Genomic DNA, 15,291 nt, shown 5'->3' on the forward strand with positions numbered 1-15,291 from the left:
TACACTTTTTTTAATATCTTATGGAACCACTGTTCTGTGCTGTTTATAAATCAAGTGTAAGCACTGTTAAGAACCTCTTAGCTATTGACGTGCTTGAAATGATCTGTATTTAGGGCATGCTGGGCACCCTACACTGTTTCTGTGGTTCACCTCTTTCCTCTTCTGTATTTAGCACCTCCCTAGATGCAATTGATTATTTCTAAAGCTGTTTCTAATCTGACCTCTTTTGGGTGCAGAACTTTGCTTTGTGTAGCCTTGCAGTTCGGACTGGCGTTTGGTGAGCGTGGCTGCTTTATTCAGAGTATCAACAGGACACCTAATAAGCGCAGCAGTATGGGTTAGTGATCAAACAACTGGGATCTACCTGTTCCGTTGCTGTAAGTCTAAGAAACTGAGCTACGGCTTTCCTTTTAACACGTAATCACTTCCCTGTGTACAATTATAAAGGTATGAGGTTGGTCTTTTTTTATCATTGGCTAATTGTTTCATGCCTAGACAAATCATATTTAATACATGCTATATATCTTTTTAATATTTGAACAGTTAATGGTTTGCGCACTCCATCATAAAATCTAAAAGGTATCTTCAACAGATTTTTTTAGTCCTTTGAAGTCCTTTAGCCTGTTGTCCATCTGTTTTATCTTTTACACAGCTACAGCAAAGCTTTTCAAGCCTCAGTAGCATTGTTTTAACCAACAAATAGGGTTAAGATCTGTGAAATGCTGAAAGGAGAAAGATGTTGGGCATATCCTCTATTCCTTGAGATACAATATATGAAAAGGGAAGTAAATGAAGAGTAACAGGCATTGAATGACAAAAATACCTTTCTCTACATGTACAGGAAAGGCTTCTGTATCAGTAGTTGTGTTTCAGAGGAGATGCGGTTTGTTTTTTGCCAGTCACACAGAGCAAGCTGATCTGTTCATCTTTCCCATAATGAAGCATCTGGTTTATTTAGTTGAAACGCAATTGAACCTAACAATGTTTAGTGCATAAATATCATGTGGAATTTAGCTTGGGTGTCTTAAAACAAGCAGCTCTTAAACTTTCCAGACACTCCTGGATTTTGGCACTCTGTCGCACTGCTTGTTTTAAATCTGAAAAAAAAATACTACTATTTACAGCCCATGGAACATCTTGTTTTATATTTGTAAGCCGAGGCCTGCATAACTAGCTCACCACCCCCATCAAGTGGCAAGTGGTGATTAAGAACTGAAATTCTCACTCGTTTTGAAAAGCTGTACTGTCTTCCACCAACAGGTTCAATTTGTTCTGAGTGTTTTTTTTCTCTGGTTTTGTTTTTTTCCTTTGAACTGAAAAGAAAAAATAGGTTTTGGCTTTTAGCAGAAGAGAAAAGTACTAATGCTGCTCCCAGTCTCCTGGAGAAATTTTTCAATTATTACTGGGGGAAGAGCTGCTTTTTTTTTGCTTTTTTTTTTTTTTTTTTGAGGACACGGGGAGAAAACATGTTCAGTAGACCTCACATTTACATAGTGAAAATCTTCGTATGGATATCAGGTTTGGTGGAGCCTTTGGCTGTTCCTCGTGGTAGCTGAATGGGCCATGCTTGCTTCTGTTTCTGCGTGCGGCAGCCCTGTCCAAGCACCCTTGTGCCTTGTCCAAGCAGCCAAGTAAGCTCTGTTCTGAGGGCACGGGGCTGGTTGCTCCTGAGAAGTTCCTCATAAGGCTGCTCTTGGAATTGAGACCAAGTAGCCAATATTTTACCTCTGGAACCTCAGGTACCTCAGAGGTCTGACAGTCAGGGTGATCTGGGCTTCCAGGTAGTGCTGTCAGTAACTGTCCGGTGCCTGGAAATGCTTTAGTGTTTCTGCAACATATGTGTCGGTCAGCTGCGTGGAACATCTGCAGTAAATCAACATGGGATTTGCAGTCTGTGATTTAATCAAAAGCACAGCATGTATTCGCTAAGCCTGATATTTCCTGGAAATGCCAGCTTGACTGTACTTGCATGGCGTTGTGTATGCTTTTATTTCTCTGTATGGAAAATCTGGTCTTGATGGAACAGATGTGACTTCTGACATTTAAGACTCATTTCTGTTTTTTTCTGGAACTGTTGGACTGGAAAGCTGAGAAGCGATGTGCTGAGCTGACTCCTGTTTCTGTGCGCTGGCTCCTGCAGCCCTCATTTCTAGAAATCTTGACTTTCCCAGACTTTGTGTAAAGAGTTTGAACACCGAAACTGAGCCGAGAGATTCGCTAGCAGACAGGCAGCCTGAGGTTAGGTGCAGTGCTGAATGCAGTGTTGAAAGGAAGAAATTCCTATTCCAGAATAAAGATTGGAGGGGTAAACTGAATAAATGAGGAAGCACGTGTCAGACACCAGCATTTTTTAAAAAATGGTAAGATGAGTAACTTAGCCCTAATTACCCTGGGCACTGTCAAGGTGATTTCTCGTATGAAAAAATACTGTATGATTTTGTACCTAAGGATCGTTTCATATGGCAATGGGTTCAAAAAAAGGTCTTTGTAGGTAAACTTTGTATTTGGCATTTCCGAGCTTTAAAAGTGTCAACGTTACTCTTTCAGTATGGTTTGTGTGTATGAAAGAATATAAATGTATAGCATTCAGGCTGTTCAGTAAGGCAGTAATCTCCATATTCTCCTAAACCAGTGTTTTCAGATGCGTTACGTGCAGACACAATTTTTGTGGTAAGACCCAATTTGCAGGATTTTTTAAGGACCTGGCTTATGTTTTTGAAGATAGTAATTTCTTTGAACAGTAGAAAAATACAGAAAGCACCTGGTGTTTGCGCAGTAGTTAGCAGCAGTAGAACCTGTATTCTTTTTTAGCATGTCAGTTCGGTAGGAAAATTTTCAGACACCACCACTGTCTCTACAAGTAGAAGCAAGCTGGAATGGGGCAACACAAATGAAAATAAGCTGCGTCATTTCTTTGAACAGGGCAACAATAGCGGATCCTCCTTTTCCTAGAAGCAAAATTAATCTGCATCAGTTGGCACGAGTGGGAATGTTAAATCTGCCTTTGCTGCATGGATGTGGGGTGCGCGGTGGGGGTACCCCGGCTCCTGTGCTCTGGAGACCCGTGTTGCTGCAAGCCTGCAGGTGGCAGTGAATTTATGCTGAAGATACTTACTGGTAGTTTTAGCATGTTCTGTCTGGATCCTGCTAGGTGTTTGGTTTTTTTTTTTTTTTACTCGGTTTCTTTTAGTTGTAGCCGTACTACAACGGTTTTAATCCTAATGCATACTAATTAGGGATATTCGGAAAGAACAGATAGTACCCGGAGTTCTAAGGAAGGATTATCTTTTTGCTACTGTATCGTGAAAGAAAATTGCTATGTAAAGGCTTAGGAAGGAACAGAAGCAGATTAGATGCCTTCTAGTTGCTATAGAAACAAAATATGCAATTAAACAAAATGAAATATATTACAACTCTTACACTGATGAAAGTACTTAGGAAAGGCTGGACAATGAACGAGTGTTTTAGATTGCAACACCAAACCCAGAAATAAACAGAGGGTTCAGGTTTATTTTTCTAATGCATTTTTTTTGTGCTTGGTTAACTAAAACAAAATTTATTTTTTTTCCTAAAATGAATCTTAAAAGGAATGTCGATAATAACAAACAATAAATAATGCAGTGAGGATTTGCATCAGTACTGTTGCAAATGAATACTATGTGATACTAGTGATACAATGAAATGAATACAAACCTCAAGTACATGCTTTTTTGGGGGAAAACCCCATCATTCTGTGAGTGTGAACTGTTTAATTACACTTGCTTGAAAATAGGTTTTAATCGCTTCAATGTTTCTGATTCTGTAAAAGTACACCAACGGTTTCGTACCCTTGCTCTATAGCTAATAATTTCATAACAAAAAATGTGTGTCAGAAGAACTTTCGTTTAACCGGAGAGTAAGCGCCGCGGTGGGTGTACGATGCGTTTCAGACGAGCTGGCAGTTCCTGCCGGCTGCCAGGAGAGGGCGCTGGGAGGCTCCTCGGGAGATGCTATTTACTTAAAAGTTTAAGTTCTCAGAATTTTCTTCCTTGTTTCATAAAATTTCACTGTGTAAAGTTCAGAAGTATGGCAGTGATTGTTACTTCTCTTCGTTAGTGTAAACTCTGAAGGTGACCACGTCCTGCTGTTTGTAAATTGAGGAGGCACGTTTCCATGGAAGGATCTCTTAGCACGTCTCAATGTGTGGTCATGGGACATGGGTGGACATTGGTTGGCTTTGTATTTTACACCACTCCCCCTAAAAAAAAAAATAATTATCTATATATAGAGAATGATGGCATATGATTCTTATCTCTATTGGTCAGAGTGAAGGAAGATAAAAAGAAATCCTGCACTCCAGTGTATGGTTTCAAGTTCAGGTGATTGTGATAAAACCTGTCTAAAATATAAGAATCTACCATGTGCAGACAATGTTTACCTTGGAAGTACTTTATGTGGTACAGCTGCACTTGTTTGCTAGTCTCCTTTGTGGAATGAATCTGGTTTATCCTTTCTTACAACCCTGATAAGCTCCAGGGCTCTGCACCTCCAGGTGGAAACAGTGGGAGATGTCAAATGGGCAGAGAGGGGCAGCTCGGCTGCAGAGGCAGGGCATGTCCAGTGTACCTGCTCGCTCAAGACCAAGAGGGAAATAGAGGAAAAAAGGAGGGATAAAAATACCTAATTATTGCAGTTTTCTGAGATAATTGATTTCCGATCTGTCTACCTAGCTTTCATTCCTCCAGCAACCAGCTGCTTTCATCATCAGGTATGTGTGTCCTGTGTTTGGCTGTTTTTACACTGATTTCTAAAGCATCTTAAGCATTAGCTCAGGTAAGCAACCCTGTCACAGCATAAGTATCTTGAAACAAAAAAAACCCAACCAACAAACCCTAGAAAAGTGTGTTCTGCAGCTAGTCTTGCTCTGACCTTGAGCGTGTGTGTGTTGTAGATGAGGGAGATGTGCCAGAACTAGAAGAGACCTGGGCTCGGAGGGCTCCCTGGTGGCTGAGGTGGGTGCCTGGGGTGTGATGTAGTTACCAAACAAATCGGGGTGATCTTCTGCGCTGGTGTTTTCAGCCTCTGCATCTCTCAAATAGCAGAAATGCAAACCGTTGCATGGTTGTGACAATGGAGATGAATGTGTCACAGAGGAAATTTTAAATGCACAGAAGATAAGAATAGTTTACCTCTTGCTGATAAAGACTTGCAGGGTGTTTTTCTAGTGTGGAAGAATTATCTGGTGGGCTGTCTCCAAAATAACCGAACCTCAATTGCCACTGGTAAAATACAGACTTATTTTGTTTTTCATATAAGTGGTTATGTCTACAGAATCATTCCTCTTCTGTCAGGTTCTTGACCGTGAGAAATAAGGTTACAGTGAACCATTTGTGCTCGATTATTTGAACCTACCTTGCTGTGAGCTGAAAGCATGGAGGGTAGCCATAACTTTGATGTGTTTCTTTTTCCCAAGCTTTGTTAAAGTAAATATTGGGATAACGTGTCAACATGCCTTTATTTCTAGTCTTGCTGAGCTTCAAGGCAAGATCCCCCATGCATCCAGCTCTGCAATAAACCAATGTCAGATTTCTAAACTATCACTGAGTTTTCTTGTTTACAATTTTTGGTAACAAGTACACAACCTTCAAATTCATTCAAAAGAAGAAAATCTTGTCCCAACCACCATTTGGAGGAAAAAAAAAGAGGACAGTCTTCAAGCAAAGTGTGGGCTGGAAAGGCACATGTTTTCATTGAAAGAGTAAAAGATGTGGCAAAGAGTACAAAAGTTTAATCTTTTCAAAGGAGCTATATAGTACTACTTATATGTATTTTTAAATATCAAGGAAGACCATAGGATGTTATAGCATATTCCATTTCTTTAACTGAAATAAGCTGGGATGCTCACACTAACTCCCCAAGGCAAGGAGGGCTTTGTACCAGGAAACACAGTGGTACATGTGAATCAGTGGGATTGTGGCTGGATGTGAGAGATACCAAAGTGCCTGGGACACGTGTCCAGACCTTGTGGACCAGAGCTGAAGGTCCTGTGCCATCACAGGCTATTTTGAGCCTCTTGTGCACAGGACCCAGAGCAGCAGTTACGCAGCTGAAGCTCTTTTCAGTCGTGCCGGGTAATTACAGCACAGCCGCTGCCTGAATACTGATGGTGCCCTAGAAATGAGAAATTTAGTGCAAGTTGAGCCCCTGAAATGGTGTAGGGTTTGTTGGGGTTTTTTTTGTTTGTTTGTTTGGTTTGGTTTGATTGGGTTTTTTTCCTCCCTAACCCCACACTGCTTGTTTGTCACCTCTGTTGCCAGCCTGTCTGGAAGCTGGAGGCAGCCTGCAGAAAGCAGAGGGTGTTTCTAGTGGCAAAAGCAATTGTTTGCTATGCAAGAGACCTGCGTGCCAGTACTACGTACTAACATGTATCCGATAAGCATTGATGGTAACATAAGCAACAACTTCAAGAAGCTCCAGTGCCTGAGGTTCAGGGCTGAGGAGGTTCTCTGCAGGTCTGGGACACGCAGTTTCACCTCTTCGGTACCTGTCCAGGTGTGGATGTGTGTTTGAATCGGGGATGTTGTGGCCATTTGTGGATGATGACTGTCTGTGTGCTCGCTCTCACCTCAAAATCTGGCAAGGCTTTGCTGCTTGGTTCCTAAGTACCACGGAGAGTGTGGCTCTCCATCTCTGCCTGTGCCCATGTAACAGCAGTTCCTCGGTGGGAAGCTGTGGGGTTTAATGTGTTCGATGCTGGTTTGTCGGATGATTTGTTGTGAGAACCCTAGAACTAACAAAAATAGCCAGTCATATTACACAGAATGTATTTGAGCCCAATACAATAAGCAAGTTATTTTGCATTGAAGACTATGAGCCCTCCAAGGCCTGTGTTGTTGAGATGATTATTGGGTTGAGTAAGTTGAGTGAGACAAAATCTGTGCATAGTATCCAACCAGTAGCTGACCATTTAAATTATTTTACCATTTTAACAGCAGGAATCAAATCACAAATCAGTTTTGTGAGTGTATTGTTTCTGCTTCAAGAATCCGCTTCTGCTGAACAGCCTAAAATTCAGCACCTGTGAAAAAAAGTTGTGAGATGCTGTGATAAAACGTACTATTAACTGCAAAACATGTTTACTAAATTCTTGTATTTGTCCAGATTCTTTTGTTCTCCAACTGTGGGGTCTTGCTGCTTGTATGGCTGGAGTATTCATCAAATCTCTAAATAGAAAGCAAAGGAAAGCTTTTTGGGCTGAAATGCGTTGTTGTGTTGTTTTTTGGTGTTTTTTTGTTTGTTTTTTTTTAATTCTTTCTTCCAGTGTTTCTCTTTTAAATAGTTTGAGATGCATATAAATATTCCTAATGATTAGGCAGTAGTCAGCCAATTCCAACTTGCCTACAAATGAACCATTTTTAATCAGGCTTCATCTGAATTGGGCTCTATCATAAAAATTTCACGTGCAACTCTGAGAAAGCTGCTTCTTATTTTAAGTAATGCTTTTTCTCTGTGGGTTTTTGTTTGCTTTTTAATTTGTTTTGTTGTTGTTTTCTGGGTTTGGGTTTTTTTCCCTTTCCTGGGGTATAAATAGCCCAGTATTGTTTGGAATAATATAGAATCAAAATGTTTTCCTGGCCACGTAGGATTCAGGATGTGGGTTGCTTTACTGTTGTACTTTATAATACAAGAAAGATTTTTGTTACAGAAGACTAACCATATCCCACTCCTAGTTTATTTTATGAAGGCGGCCATCACAGCAAAAGTTACCTCTTGATACCTAATATCAGACAAACCTCATAATCTCCAATTTTAACTTTGGAAACATACCTAACCAGTCTGTTGTTAGTAATTCAGTGATAATAATTTGAAAAAAAAATTCAGCATCACCAGCTTTTGGGATTTGGCATCCATGCTTTGGAAGAGGCGATTCCAGTGTGGGTGGGCAGCTACTTTCCTGGCCCTGAGGTTATAACCCCCTGGGCAGAACTGAACAGCAGAAGCTCTCCTGGTGCTTTAAACCCAAGAAGCAGAAGATGCTGTAGCTGGTAGAAGAGGCGCAAGAATGACCTTAAACCTCAACCTTCAGGTCTCCTCTGCCCGCTCCCCAGGGAACAGCAGTGCAAGCGGTTCTCTCCCACCCACGACTTCTCACACACGGTGTAGCCAAGTGCTTTTTCTGAAACCTCTCACTGCCTTGTCAGATACAATTAAAGCTGATGAAGTTCAGAAGTTGTTAGTCAAAGAACTGATGGACGAACAGGTAGTATGGTGGAATAAGTCTCAGTTCTTTACAAGCTAGGTACATGTATTTAAATAGTGAGCAAGCAAACCAAAAGCAGGGATAGGGTTTTGTGTCTTTTGCATCTTTGTTCATAACTTTTATAATGCTTTATGTTTTAATTGTAAATTTAATTCCAAATACTCATACTGCTGCCTACTGTCCATATTTGTTTTCTTGATACCCTGTGGCCTGAAAGTTACCTCAGAATATGTAATTTCTTTTCTAAACTTCTAGGAAGTAATTTAATATAATCACAAAGAGTATTATGGACATATTTTAGTTTTCTATGCATATCAGCATGTATAGCAATTTAATTTTTACACCCAGTGCAATAAGTTTAAATACGTATAATAGATACGGATTTTCTTTGAGAGTTCTTTTTTTAATGCCATGAGGAATTCTTCAGTAAAGCAGAAAAATAAACAGGATTTAGGGATTTGCAGCCTGGACATTGCCACGTGCATCAGCAACGCTAGCAGGCATGCTCCGTGGCTCTGGTGATCCCAGCCAGGAGACAGCTGTCCACCAAGGAGCTGACGAGCCATGTCACAGTTAACCTGAGAAGCTTATTTAGTAGCTTCTACGTTGTGTTTATAGCTTTGCTTTCAGGCTTGTGTAATGATGGAGCCTGGAGGCAGCTCCCATTCGGTACCAGTGATCGCACCACCCACGTGCCCTTGTCTTTATCTGAAAATGTGGCAACAAGTTCTCCTGTGAATGTTCTCTTTGTTTGACAGTAGAAATGAGTAGAACTGTAATAAGAAAATCCCATAAAATCTTGAAAGCCCAAAATGGGCTGGGATCCATGCAGCATGCTGTACACTGGTTGGCGACCCATCTGATGCTGTGCAGCTCAGGATACCCAGCATCTGAAGAGATGTAAAATCATCTGTGCTATCCTCTGCTTTTTTATAGTATTAGCTCCACTAAATGATGTTTTAAGTGATCCTTCAGAGGATTTGAGTGCCTTTCTTATTGGGAGCATAACAAACCAGGCCCCCTTGGTGCAGAGCAATGGTGTGCTGGTTTTAAGGGAGAAATGTAAAACCGAATGGTACTGCTCTGTGTTGCTGATATGGCTGGCAGAGGGTAAATGTACAGAGAAAAGAGTGCTACTGTAGTTGCTCTGAATGCCTGCTGTTAAATTCCAGATGTTTTGCATCTATTTTTTATGCCATAGATAAGTCTATTGCTGTTGGTTTAGCTTTGTGTACATTAGGTGCTCTCAAAATGGGAAGCTGAGTCCTGTACCTGAGAAAGCTTTAGATGAACTTTTGCATTCCTTGAAAGGCTTTACTGATCTGAAGTTGTACTGCAGAGGGATAAAACCTGCCTGTGTAGGTCTGAAGGTGCTGGAGGATCAGGTTTGTGGTGTTGAGAGAAGAGGGAGGATTACCCACCATCTGTTCAATCTTATATTCAGAACTTGTGTAGTGCTAAAGCTTTGACTCTGTGTTATTGACAATATTTCCTCCATGCTGGTAGGTACAGGTGTGAGCTATAGTATCAGCTGAAATTGCTGTTGACTGTGTAATATATAATTTGTCTTCTAATGTTTTGCCCAAGACCTGTTTAGGAAAGCGATGGGAATTTTTTTTCATAGTGGTCTGCAATTTAAAACAAAAATACTTAGCAGTTTTACACATGCAAAGAGAAGACGGGGAGCGACGCGGCTAGCTGCAAAGTGTGCACAAGGTCAATTTTTCTGTGGATTCGGGGTTGGGTACCAGCACCCAGAGGAGCTCGGAGTCCTCCTGGCAGCACGGTGGCTGGCAGACCGCATTCCTCTTCTGATTTATTAGTCAAATCAAATGGTCTTCGCAGTTTGCCACTGGGTCTTGTGGCTGCTGGGGTTGGTGCACGGGGAGAATTGAGGAGCAAACTCTTCAGCGCGTAGTGCCTGCCTGCATGTGCCCGAGGCAGCCAAGCTTTGTGGTCCTGGGCTAAGGATTTTGGAGAAGCCGTGAGCATGCGCTTTGAAGGGCTGCATAGGAAATCGGGTTGAATTCCTCTGCAAGGTTCTTGATTTTGTGGAATGATGGAAGTTCCATAGCAGCTTCTCTTGAATAAACAAAATGAATGAATTAAAAGTGAAAATACAAATGCAACTGTATGTTTTTTCCTTTTAAAATTACTTATTTTTCAATATAAATTTGTGTGCAGTGGGTACTTGCTTTTAGCAGCCAGTAATTTGTTATCATTCATGTCCCATAATCCAGACGGACAAATTTTGTGATTTATGGAATAAATGCATGTGTAGAATTCTGGTATTTGGAGTGTAAATTGATACTTGGTTATTTGGTTAATATAAAAAAATCTGATACTCGCATTATGCAATTTCCTTACAGTTGCAGACAATACCAAAAAATACTTGAACAACGAAAGTGTGTGCAATCTCTTTGCTGTACTGTTGCTATACATAAGTGATGAATGTTTACCAGCATTTCTTAATAAACCCTGAGATGCTCAGCATAGTGTAAGCGCCTTATTTTAAAGGCAGCTTCAAGTGTGGTGCACTGTGAATGGGAGGGAATGCTAGTAGAGGCATCGCTGTGTAACGTTTGCTCCACTACAGTGCCATCAGGTTTTCCTGGGTTTTTACAAAATTAAACTGTGGATTAATCCCCTGGTTTTTGTCTCAAATACAAAAAGCACATTATATTTCCAGAACTAAAGCTGAAAGAAACAACTGAAGGGAAGTTACCTTTGGGTTTTAGTAGAAGTTGAAGAGGTGCCTTTTGACATGTAATGATTCTTATCTATGCAAATTTTTAATGGTATAGCAGGCTTTTCTTTTTCCTAACAGCAGAGAAATATACTTGCCTATTCTCAACAAATGTTTTTGAGCTTTTCATTAGAAAAAACCCACAGCTGAGCACCTTTTTGGAGTGGTGTTCATGCTTCTTCATCTTTTGGTCTTGGCTCTCCATGGTTGCCAACTGCCGATTTCAGCCTGGCTACCTGGGATCTGATGCCAGTGTGACTGTAGGTGTCACCTCAAGTCCACTTAAAGATCATGGGTATCAATGCAGTGCATGAAGGTAAAGCAGAGAAATAGATAATTGTAGTGTTTTTTGATGTATATCTCCATTTCCCTCTGCTACTCCGCTTCGGTGAATTATGTATGTCCTAACAGGAGATGTTGATGTTGTAAGTGAAAGCCAGTTTAAGTGGCACTTTTTAACTTCTCCATGTGGGTTTGTTTTTATTTATTGGTTTGTTTTGTTTGGGTGTTTTCCCACTTGGATTCTCATTGCATGAGACACTGGCACCTTGCTTTAGCTGAAATTTCAGTAGTACTTTTATATTTTTTTTTTTAAGATTTAGCCCTAAGCACCTTAGGTTTGGAAAAATGAGTTCTAGATACTTAGGTATTCTTGAAAATCTTCTGCCTTGAGATCACTGGGTATTTATGAGAACCAGGATGTTAAGGAACAAAAGCTGTTTGCAATCATATACCAGTTTGCATTGTTACTGTTGATCTCTCCTTTATTTTTCTCTTGGTCACTTGGTTCAGACCTTTTTTCAATTATTAATAAAAAGTACACAATGACAAAAAAGTATTCACAGGTAATAATCAACCTTAAAAATAATGGTTTAAAGTTCTAAAAATAAAATATTAATATAGAGAAAGCACAGATGCTTATGCATGCAAGCACAAAGGCATTATTGCCTTTTCAGTGCCTGCTGTCCCAGAAAACGGAATGTTATCTATGTTAAATCTGGAGAGATTATTGTTCTACTCCTTGTGCCTCAGAGCAGCTGTAAATAATACTAGAAATGACATCTACTTATGTCATTCTAAAATATCTGTTCCAACTCTTTTGAACTCAAACTGCAGTTTAGTTGAAACTATCTCATCTGGTAATTTTCTCATTTGTGCCTTTAATAGTTGTGCAATGGGCTTGTGATGTTTTAGCAGTTAAAATGCTTCTCCAAACCAAGTCTTCAGGGGATGAACATGCAGTATCACGTGTTGTGTTCATGAGATTTCCTGAAAGACCTAACATTTCAAGCTCCAGCACTTTCTCCTTCTCTTTCTGTCTGTCTCTTCTGAGAATGGAAGAAGTTGTCTTGCTAGAAAGTGGGGTTTGTTGGTTTGGCTGATTGTTTTTTAAGTCTTTGATGTGCTGGAACTAACAGTAAAGCTGCTAAAAGGTAAAAGAAAATGAAAAATCTTTTCTTGCTTAAGTAACTTTGTAAGACATGCTTACCAGACATATTTCTGTGTTTTCAGGGTCAGGTTGGCCTCTAGTTTTCTCATACAGTCTGCACAGAAAAAGAATATATGCTAATTATATAAGTTAAGCATTAAATCCAAGGATTTCTATTCTATTCTGAGAAGGGCTGAAGAAGCCTTATAGAAAAAAAGATGCACAAATATTGAGCATTCTCATTATCCCATTCTGAGTTATGTCCTGCACTGTTATTTATAAGTGGCTTCCCTCTGATTAGATTTGAAATGTAAAACAAACAAGTCTCACTGATAAAATAAAGATTAAAAAGTACAAGCAATAACCGAAATCTTCCAGTCTATGTAACTAATTGTATACCACATAATATATACATAATTATATAATACATAAATATAGTATTTTAAAATATTTTATATGGTTGTTAAGACAGTTTTATGGGAAACCGCTTCAATCACTAAATGAAAAACTAGTTTCCATTTCCAGTAATTAATTTTTTTCTTCTGTCCAACCCCCCCCAGCTGCAGTGTGGAAAGTTTCAGGTTTGCTCCATGCTGATAAAAATAAATCTTGCTGTATTGCCCTTTGCAAGACAGAGGGAACACTTCGTATTCATTAGGAAAACTGTGGGCCTAATGTAGAACGTGTATAATCTGCTATTTCCAAATGCTACAAAAATAAAAGCCTCAAGTATTGTTAGCCAAGTAGGCATTTTCTGCTTCAAAGTATAAAGTCGGATTCACGTCTCCTTGAAGAAGAGAGGCCAAAAATAATATTATGGGAAAACTATATTAAGGAAGTAAAAGTCTAACATTCTAGCATAATTTACACTAAGATTACAACACACCCATACATATGTGTATTTATACGCACATGTATACATATATGCATATATGAATGTATGCCAGTCTCTCCAAAGACAGGCTGCAAACCCACTGCGCTACATCCAGTGCATGTAACTGACCCCCTAAACTGCTTGTCTGCTCTGATTTATCACAGCTCAGAAATGATCTTATTTCAAGAAATGAAGTATTCTGTCTGTGACTGCATGATGGTTTAGTATAGTGGTGTATCAAACCTATTTTATAAGCAGGGTTCGTTGGTGCAGGATGTGTTTACCTGTAGGAACACAAGTTTGGGTGCTCCTTGGTGACCCCATAGCAAAAGGTGAGATGTCTTCCCACGGGTACCTCGTGCTGCTTTGGCTGCATGGTGCCACGGGCGTGCGTCTGCCTGCGCCCTGAGCACCTGCTGTCCTGCAGCTGGATATTCCCCGTTCCCTCTGCACCCTCCTCTCGCCTGTGTTTTAGTGCCCCCCCCCATCAGTCAGCCAGGCCTTTGCTCTGAGACGTGACCCTGCCTCGAAATAGAGGCTGTGGGAATGCTGAGCTCTTTGTTGCCATCTCAATTTGGCACAGATGTGCTAGTGGATGCTGTGACAGATGTGGCACAGCATGATGCCCAGCTCCAGCAGAGCTCCGCCTTGGCTAATGCCTGTGGCAGGAGGACAGGAGCCTGCTGGTGGCATGCCACTGGTTAACGTGCCATCCTTGTACCAGGCTGCTTGTGACACAGTGAACACACCACTGGGAAACCGAAGGTCTGGGTGAAGGAGGTGACCCTGAGGCTGCGCGTCCCTGCCTGGCTCTAGGCTGACGGGCAGAGGCTCAGTCTGTGAGCGGGGCTGCTTCCAACACGTGCTAAACCACACACTGCAATGCAACGCAATGCAACGTGGTGTAGGTTTAGGCACATCGTGTTGGTCTCGCTTTTTTTTTTTTTTTTTTCTCTTCTACCTTAAGGCAGTTTTAGCATAGCCTTTGCCTTACCTGTACAAGCTCCATGTATAGCCTGTATAGCCACATCTGAAATTTGCTCATTTGTTTGCAGCAAAGGCTGTGTGTGTGTTCTGTGGATGGCATATCCCATTCCTGGGGGCAGTGGAGCAATGGATCATAGAACAAATCCACATACATCACACTTACATTGGTAATTTACAGCTTAGAACAGCAGCCTGGGGCAATGTTGTATTGGAAAAGATGAAGAAAGAAATACCACGCTATCCTTATAGTACAACAGGTGCAATGCACATTTAAAAAAAACCCAACAATTTGTTTTTTGAACACTGTGATAATATTAACAGATACTTTTTAGAGTATTAACAGATGGATGTTTAGAAAAGAGCATTCTTTCCCCAAAATAAGATCTGTAAGCAGATGGAATGGTGACAAATTTAATGAGCTACTGAGTAGCAGCAGTGTTTCCTTTTTGTTAGAATTAAAGAATTATTCTTACTGCAAAAAGGAGTCAAATATTGTGAATGTGCCTATGTATATATTTTTCTTAAAAAAAAGGTAAACTTGGACTGTTAGGCTGAGCAATAAAATGTCATGTTTGTCTGATCTTCCTTTCTAACATCAGATTTTGAAGTCATCTGTTGTGTTTGCAGGAAGGTGAACCCTGAAGGTGACACTGCCTGGAAATTCTGTTTGTTTTCCAGCAGCAAGAAATTAACTCTGGGCTTCGCCCTTGCCCAGGGACTCAGTGCTGGGGAGCAGGATGATGTGGAGCCCGAATGTCCAACTACTTCTTGGAGCCAACATAGGAAACCATGAAAGCTACCAGGGCTGGAAATGAGACTTCTTCATGAAGGAATGTTATTTTCTGCCATTCGTGTCTCGGGAATGTTTTCTATTTGCTTTCTCTTTACAAAAAGATACTTCATTGATCTCATTATAGCTGTATGTCTCTAAAGCTTTGAGAATTATTTACTTACAGAAAAATCAACTTTGATTGTTACGTGAGCTGATGCACTTGTTTGCAGATAACATGTCTCTC

The sequence above is a fragment of the Falco naumanni genome, chromosome 7 (assembly GCF_017639655.2).
Source record: "Falco naumanni isolate bFalNau1 chromosome 7, bFalNau1.pat, whole genome shotgun sequence".
NCBI classification, from domain to species: Eukaryota; Metazoa; Chordata; class Aves; order Falconiformes; family Falconidae; genus Falco; species Falco naumanni.